Below are 8,248 nucleotides of genomic sequence, written 5' to 3'. Positions count from 1 at the left end.
GGGGACACTCTGTTTGCCAGATGATGATTGTTGCAAAGTTGGAACACCGAGTTTAGAGCGCTCATCATTAGCGATGCAGGTCATATCCTGTATTCCAGAACTGTGTTGAGAAATGCAATTTGTAGCATCCCAGGTGGAAAATTTCTGATTCTCTCTGACGGAGGATGCCAAGGAGAATTGGTCTCTATCCTGGTGGAAACATAAACATCAGTTCTGAGAATGAAGGGGGTGGGGATGGAATGAGATCCTTAAAATTGATGGAAAGCTGGCTGTTCAGCGTCTTGGAATTAGCCAGGACTCTCCCCCTTGCTGGTTCCTGGAGGTCTGCCTACAGGCTTCGGTGACACTTTTTTTTTTTTTTTTTTTAATCCTCTTGTCATTTCAGTTGACCTGGAAAAGAATGCAGACTGTTCGGTGCTCAGGTTGTAGAATTTACACACGGGGAGAACTGACCTGATGGTGGTTGATGTGGCTGTTCACCAGCCGACCACACAGTTTCGTGTACAGATGATGGACATGTCCAGGTCACTAGCTGACACACAGCGGGGGCTCAGAGCATGTCCTTTTTCTTCCTTTCATTTCCTGCAGAGCAAACCTCATGCTGGGTCTGGGAGGTTCCATATTGCTACTGCCTGCTCCGGAGGATGCAAAGAATGCAAGTGAGACAGATTGAAGAGGGTCCCTTCTAGGAGGCTGTTGCTCATCAAACATTCTCTCAGATGTTCAGCAACCAGGTAGGAAACACCCACTGGGTACCTGCCCCTGGGCCAGATGCTGAAAAGACTGTCGTAAAGTAAATTATCCTGTATCTTCATCGGATAGAGTGAATCAGAGCCCATCGTTGACAATGTTGAGGTAGACAGGGGTCATAAAAGCTGTGAAAAAGTAACTGTCACATATTAAAGTCCTCTTCACTTGTCAGCTATTGTCCTAAATGCTTTTCATAAATGCTTTTCATGGATTGTCTCAAACAAGGTATCCGTCAACTCCCCCTTACTCCAAAATAGTCAGCTTATACAAGAGGAAACTAAGGCTTAGGATATGAGGTTAGTATAAAGAACCTATAATCAAAGGGGCCGGGTGGTGGTGCACCTGGTTGAGTACACATGTTACAATGCACAAGGACCCGGGTTTGAGCCCCTCAGGCCCCACTTGCAGGGGGGAAGCTTTGTGAGTGGTGAAGCAGTGTTGTAGGTGTTTCTCTGTCTCTCTCCCTGTCTATAACCCCCTTACCTGTCGATTTCTGGCTATCTCTATCCAATAAATACATAAAGAAAAAAAAAACCTATGGTTAATAGCCAAATGAAGGTGGAACATTATCCAGGCTCTTAATATCCAGTGAATGTAAATGCTGGGGTGCAAGTACATACCAGCCTATGTCTGTTGGGGACTGAGGTATATAGAATCACATTTATTTTTAAATAATCATCCTTTAATAGTTTATTTATTTTTGAAAGATGTCCTTATTAATGAGTGAACCAAAGCGTCACTGGCATATGTAGTGCTCTGTCTGAACCCAGGACTTCACACTTACAAGCTCTGTGTTCTATCAACATGTTACTTCCTGGGCCACAGTGCTCTTTTTCTTTGTTTTTCTTTTATTTTTTTTATATTTTTATATTACAGAATTACCTCTCCACAGGGGTTTGAATCCACACCATTCCCACCACCAGAGTTCTGAATCTTCACTCTCCCCACTGCAGTCCACCACAGTTCCCCTAAAGTTGTAGACATGGGCCAACCATCTTCTCTACAACTATCTGTCCACATTTATACATAGTTGATCCATTCTTTTTCTGATTCAATCCTCTCTTCCCCTCTAAGCCACTCATTACATCAAAGCTACCTCCATATGTCCCTCTCCTTTTCCTTCTCTCTCTCTGGGTGCTGATGGAGCTGGAGTGCAGAGTCCTCTTACCTTCATCCTATCACTTCTCCCCTCTGGGAGTCTGGATCAAGGTTGTTTATGGGGAGCAGAAGGTAGGAGTTCTGGCTTCTGTAGCTGCTTCTCCACTAAGCATGGGCGTTGACAGGTAGATCCACACCCCCACCCTGTTTCTGTCTTTCCCTAGTGGACCATAGTTCTTGAAATTCGAGGGTCCAGGACACATTGGTGAGGTCATCTGCCCAGAGAAGTTGGGGTGGAGTCATGATAGCATCTGTAACTTGGTGTCTGGAAGATGGCATGATCTGAATTGAGACAAGATGGTTAACGAACAGGAACCAAAAAGCAGGATCAGAGCAGATGAGATTAAGGATTTTAGGATAGAAGAAAGCTAGGAGAACCATTTTAGGCATGTTCCTGGGGGCATACAACTATAGTAGTTTTGCTTGAGTTTAGTAGCTAGCCTGAGGTTGGATGAGAATATTGTCTAAGAGGATGGTGTCAGAGTAGAGAAAAGGGCTAGAAAGTTGGATTAGGGCAGGGAGTAGCTCCTATTCTTATAAGAAAAAATCTGTGGCTCAAATTTACTGTTTACTTCCATCCACCTGTTCCAGGGCCCACATGTAAATACATATCTGTATTCAGTTCCAGAGCCTGTGTGACCTAAGTCCCTATTGGTCTGAGCTTATAGCTCATGGTCACATCTGAGGAACATTGCAGGCTGCACTCATTTCAGGACCAGTCTTTTTCAAGTGACACGGCAGGATATCCCCAGCCTCCTTTCGGAGACTGGGGCTATCCCTACTGTCATTGCTTTATGGTGAACCCAAGGTCCTGAGAGGGCCCACTGATGCTGTTCCTTATGGAAGCAACCAGTGGTAGCAGAGAGAGGGACTCTTTAGAGGTCAAGGCCCATCATATGTGTATGGGAATCCAAGGATGCCCTAACTCGGGCCCCAGATGATCAGGTGGTGTGATATTGACCAAACAGGCCATTATTAAGTGGGCCAGTCTCTTGCCCTTATCCAACTTTTGTAGTCCTTTCTTTATCTGGTTATCTTAGATTTTTCTCTCAGTTGTTTAGGCATTGAGTATCATTTTTTTGAGCCCTGCCAGAGTTAGGTTTTGGGGCTCTGTCTTCTTTGGGCCTTTAAATATTTGGGTCACAAGGGAAATCCCAAGCCACTGTGGGAGTGTCAGAGGGACATAGAGTGGAAAACTGAGTCTGTAGCTTGTGAAAGTCAAGGAATCCTTCCCAAAGGAGGTGAACTTGAAACTGAAAGTCAGAGGACAAACTAAGGCAGTGGGAAGATAGTGGAGGATGTTGTAAGTTTGAAGAGGAAGACAAAGGGAGGTTCTTCTGACTGAGTGCAGAATCACAGGCAGGGGCAGGTTCCCACAGAAGGGGACACTGCCCTGACCTCTGAGCCACTCAGTTAATTTAGGATGATCCTGAGTGACCTTTTTGGGCTTTGAGAACTGGTAGCATGTCTTGGAGCTATGAAGCTCATGGCTTTGACGTTGTCACTTTGTTTCTATGATGAATCAAACTAGCTCACTATGATTAATACAATGAAGTTGTCACTTTGGCAGATGACCGGGGGCCCTTTGGTGCCAAGACACTTTTAGTCCTGAGCTGAGAAACTTCCTTTTTGAGGTCCCTAAGGTGACAGGCACCCACGTATAGTTGACATCCTATCAACACTGACCATTTATTGGGTCCCTGCTGTGCTCTGGCTCTTTCCCCAGTCATCTCTGAGTTTCATGCCAATCCTGGGGAGGTCTTATCCCTAAGTACTGCTCACTGGAGGGTCATCCTTTATGCTCCCCAGAACTTCTGGCCACTACTGAGGAAGATGGGGCCAGGGATGTACCAGGTATCTCTCCTAGAAATGTGGAAGTCCTTGTTCTTTGCTTCCCTCCTGGTCACCCTCTTTTTCTAGCTTTGTGTCAGGCTCAGGGGCTGAAACTTGAGAGTGATTTGTCTTGGTGCTTCCTAATATCTGTGACCTTACCTCCCATTGCATTCTGGGGAAAAGACTGGAGAGGCCAGGAACTGGGACATTGTGAGTTTTTAGATGCTTCGTAAAGGTCACTCATTTACACCAGTTTTTTTTTTTTTTTTTTAAGATCTGAGCACTTTATATTCCCTTTAAAAGATTATTTCTCAGGAGCTGTTTTCCTCAGCACACTGGGTTTTGGCTCCTGTTAAATAATACCCCGGTGAGCAAGTTGGAGGAAGATGTTCTTGTCTCTGGGAACACACGTTAATCAGGGGAACTGGTGCAGACAGCATTGGACTAAGAAGCAGGTGATCAGGGCAGCGGTCCAGTTTCAAGAGAAATTGAAACATCCCTGGAAATAGAGTAAGATGGTGAAATCTGTGTTGGCCAGAACATATCTCAGAAAGATTCCAGTACATAGCTGGAAGGAACATTTGGCAAAGTTGTTGTGTTGGGGACCAGGGCAGGCTGCCACAATAGACATGTGTAGAGTTGCCTTCCAGGTAAGTAGAGTCTCATTACCTGTTGGACTTTATCTAGGGGGCTGAGCGAGTTGGAGGCTGGTGCTGAGTTCTGCTGCAACAGGGGAGAAGCTCCAGTGATTTAGATGGGACTTGTTTAGCCGAGCTTGTTATAAGCGTGGGGGCCAGCCGGTGGCTCACCTGGTAGAGTGCACACGTTACTCCACATGAGGACCTGAGTTTGAGCCCTGAGGCACATGGAGCACCTGGAAGGGGGGAAGCTTCCATAGTGGTGGAACTGTATTGGAGTCTCTCCCCCACCCCTCTCTCACCCTTTATCTAAATGCAAGAAAAAAAATGGCTGGCAAGAACAATGAAGTCATGTAGGCACTGAGCCCCACTGATAACCCTGGTGGCAAAAACAAGCAAACAATCACACACACACACACACACACACACACACACACACACACACACACACTTGTTGGGTTGGTTCATTCACTCAATTATCCATTGCGCCAATCAGGTGCTCAGTATGTATCCAGCTCTTGCCTTTAGTCAGATACTATTCTCAATGCTGAGGATAAGACAATGACCATAACAGACAAAACTCTTCCCTCCGAGGAGCAGTCTGGGGCATGAGGGGATAGTAGGAGCAGATGATAAAGGATTAGAATAATCTCAGCTTTCACCCACGGGTGGACTGACCAATGGATGGTCAGTGAGCTGGTCTTTGCTGGACACGATGCTCAAAGATGAAGGTGAGCTCACAGGTCCCTTCTGTAGGAAATTTGAACTGGAGACATAGACCAAGCTGCAGCTCTAGGAGAAGAAATTCCCATCTTGGGCTACGAGATAGCTCATCTGGTAAAACACATACTTGATGGTGCATGAGGTCCTGGGTTCAAGCCCCAGCACTATATGGGAGCACCAGGGAGAGCACCACAGATGGTAGGAAGGTGTTGTGGTATCTCTTCCTTCTGTCAAAGGAAAGAAATCATCTCTAGTTTGTCATGGCCATTTGGAACCATAGTTGCCCACCTCTCTGGAATTACTAGGGATTCCTTCCTTCCTTCCTTCCTTCCTTCCTTCCTTCCTTCCTTCCTTCCTTCCTTCCTTCCTTCCTCCTTCCTTCCTTCCTTCCTTCCTTCCTTCCTTTCTTTCTTTCTTTCTTTCTTTCTTTCTTTCTTTCTTTCTTTCTTTCTGCTTTTCTTTTTCTTTTTTTCTTTATTGGGGTATTAATGGTTTACAGTTAACAGTAAAGTACAATAGTTAGTACATGCATAACATTTCCACATAACAATACAACCCCCACTAAGTCCTCCTCTGCCATCATGTTTCAGGACCTGAACCTTCCCTCCCCGCCCCAGGAATTTCTAAGTCATCAAATGCCTCCCTACTGCTGGTAAAACTCCCAGCCTTGAGTCATGACATAGTTATTTTTTTAAAAAAAAATTAAGTAGATACTAGTTTTTAAATATTTATTTATTCCCTTTTGTTGTCCTTGTTCTTTTATTATAGTTATTATTGTTGTCATTGTTGTTGGATAGGACAGAGAGAAATGGAGAGGGGAGGGGAAGACAGAGGGGGGAGAGAAAGACAGACACCTGCAGACCTGCTTCACCCCCTGTGAAGTGACTCTCCTGCAGATGGGGAGCCTGGGGGCTTGAACCGGGATCCTTATGCCAGTCCTTGTGCTTTGTACCATGTGCGCTTAACCTGCTGCGCTACCGCCCGACTCCCCAGTAGATACTATTTTTTAAAATTACTTTATGAATTTATTGATGAAACAGGCCAGAGCATTGCTTACCTCTGGCTAATGGTGGTGATGCTGGGAATTAACTCTGGGACTTCAGAGCCTCTGACATCAAAGACTTTTTGCATCACCATTATGTTGTTTCATCAGTCGGGATGTTATTTAACTCACTCCATCTCTGTCATTTTATTTACTTCTTTCTTGGTTCAGTTATGGCCTGAGTCATTGTCCCTGCTTCCTGGGTGGAAATGCTGAGTCTCAGAGAGAAGTGACTCTCCCAGGACGACCCCCCCCCCCTTAGAGATACAGCAAGACTCCAATCAAATACCAGCAAATGAAAATCTGGGGATGCATCTTGGGGGCCTCACTCCAGGAGCATCAGGGGAACTCCCGAGGGAGTCCAGTGAGCCGTTTGTGCTGTGTGTACCTTGCCTTTGGACACACACACACACGCACACGCACACGCACACCACCACCACCACCACCACCACCACCACCACCACCAACACCAACACCAACACGACACAGCCCAGCACACCTGTTGGACCTCCCAGACTTTAGACGCTACAGGGCAGGGAACACCTCCCCCCCCCCATCATGCGGATGACTGCAGAGAACAGCCTGCAGCCCCCTCCCATGCTCCATCTCACGGCTCCTCCCACTCAGCTGTGGAGGGAGAGCTCTGGAGGCCATGGCATGGAAAACACCAGTCTGTCTTCCAGGCAGGCGGGCTCCCGGCTGTGTCTGGAAGCAGCTATCTTGCCACCTGTTTGTCCAGAATCTTCCATTGAAAGGCTGTTCTTCAAAATGTAATAAATGAGCTTTAATAGAATCCACTCAGGCGGTGCTGATGGAATCTGGTGTGGAGGATATTACGGTGGCATTGTTTTCATGTCACCTCCAAGGAGCCGGCTCCTTCTGAATTCTCTGCCTCCCTCATCTCTCTCCCACTTCAGTTTTGTGAGTGTTGAGCCCACCTGGTGAGGGTTCCCTTGCTCTTTCATTTACTACTCAGGAGGGACTGGGGGCTTGGTCCAACCTTGCAGGGAGTGAACAATGTTGTAAATAGTTGCTTTAAAAAAGGAGTTGGGAGGGGGCAGTGGGTGGTGTACGCATTACCATGTACAAAGACCATGTTCAAGGCCCCAGACCCCGCCTGCGGGGGGGGGGGGTGGGGGGGTGGATCTTCACAAGCAGTGAAGCAAGTGTCTCTCTCTGTTCCTCTCTCTCTCTTCCTCCCCTGTCAGTTTCTCTCTGCCTTATCAAATAAAAAAAGTACATTAAAAAAAATTCATTATGGGGACAAAGATTCAATGTATTTGCTTATATGAGGCACCTCCTCACAAAAACAGGAATTAGTTTCAGGTGTAAAACTGACGCATTCCATTGGTCTTCTGTGCCCAGCGTGACACAGTGGGACTTCTCTCACGGGGAAGAGGTTGGGGATTTTAGCATCAACCTAAGACCAGACACTGAATCATGAGGATCTTTGGCTGGAAGAGGCAGATGATGGGGTGTGACTACGGAGACCACCCTGCAAGGGCTGTGGAGACATCTCAGTGGTAGAGCGTAGGACTTGTGTGCATGAGGTCCCAATAGCACATATGTTAGACTCTGGTCTCTCTATCTTTCTTATAAAAACAGTAAGCAAAAAAAAAAAAAAAAAAGACTGATTCTGGTCTATTAGAGCAAGTCCATACTGTTGGCCCCACTGCTTAACGGTCAGCCTGAGTTGGGATTTGAACTCAGCTCCTACTAAGCCTTGGGTCTCATCACAGTTCTAGCTGTCCTCTTATTGCCACCATTGGTCCCCATTGCATAGGGGGAAACTGAGGCCCTAAGAGAAAAGGTGGCGCCCTTTAGCCCCCAGTGAGAATAAGAAGCCATTTTCCGACTCCCAGCCCAGCCTTTCCATCCTGTCAAGTGACTTTTCCAGTGAGTTTTGGATTGAAAGTGTCTAGTTTTAAACCCCAGATCTTATCTTCAGAGAAATAGGCTATAGGATATGACAGAGGCCAGGGGACAAAGACATCTCAAGGGCAGTGCCATCCCTGGGCAGTGCCATCAATCAACCTTTCCTCCTTGCCTCTGCTCACACCTGGAGCCCTTGGGTGCCTCCTTGATGGCTCAGACCATGGCCCTC

The 8,248-nt window shown here is 46.6% G+C and overlaps 1 long non-coding RNA gene across 1 annotated transcript in view; it reads left to right on the top strand.

Annotated features, from left to right (window-relative positions):
• Positions 1 to 211: 211 nt before the first annotated feature.
• Positions 212 to 8,248, top strand: part of LOC132538989 (uncharacterized) — a 155,432-nt gene continuing 147,395 nt past the window's right edge. Inside the window, exon 1 of the long non-coding RNA XR_009550308.1 lies at positions 212 to 734. This is a non-coding gene — a long non-coding RNA (uncharacterized LOC132538989). The remainder of the gene's footprint in view (positions 735 to 8,248) is intronic.

This window comes from Erinaceus europaeus, chromosome 6 (assembly GCF_950295315.1).
Source record: "Erinaceus europaeus chromosome 6, mEriEur2.1, whole genome shotgun sequence".
Lineage (NCBI taxonomy): Eukaryota > Metazoa > Chordata > Mammalia > Eulipotyphla > Erinaceidae > Erinaceus > Erinaceus europaeus.
The sequence above is the reverse complement of the archived record's forward strand: the minus strand, read 5'-3'. Positions and strand labels throughout refer to the sequence as shown.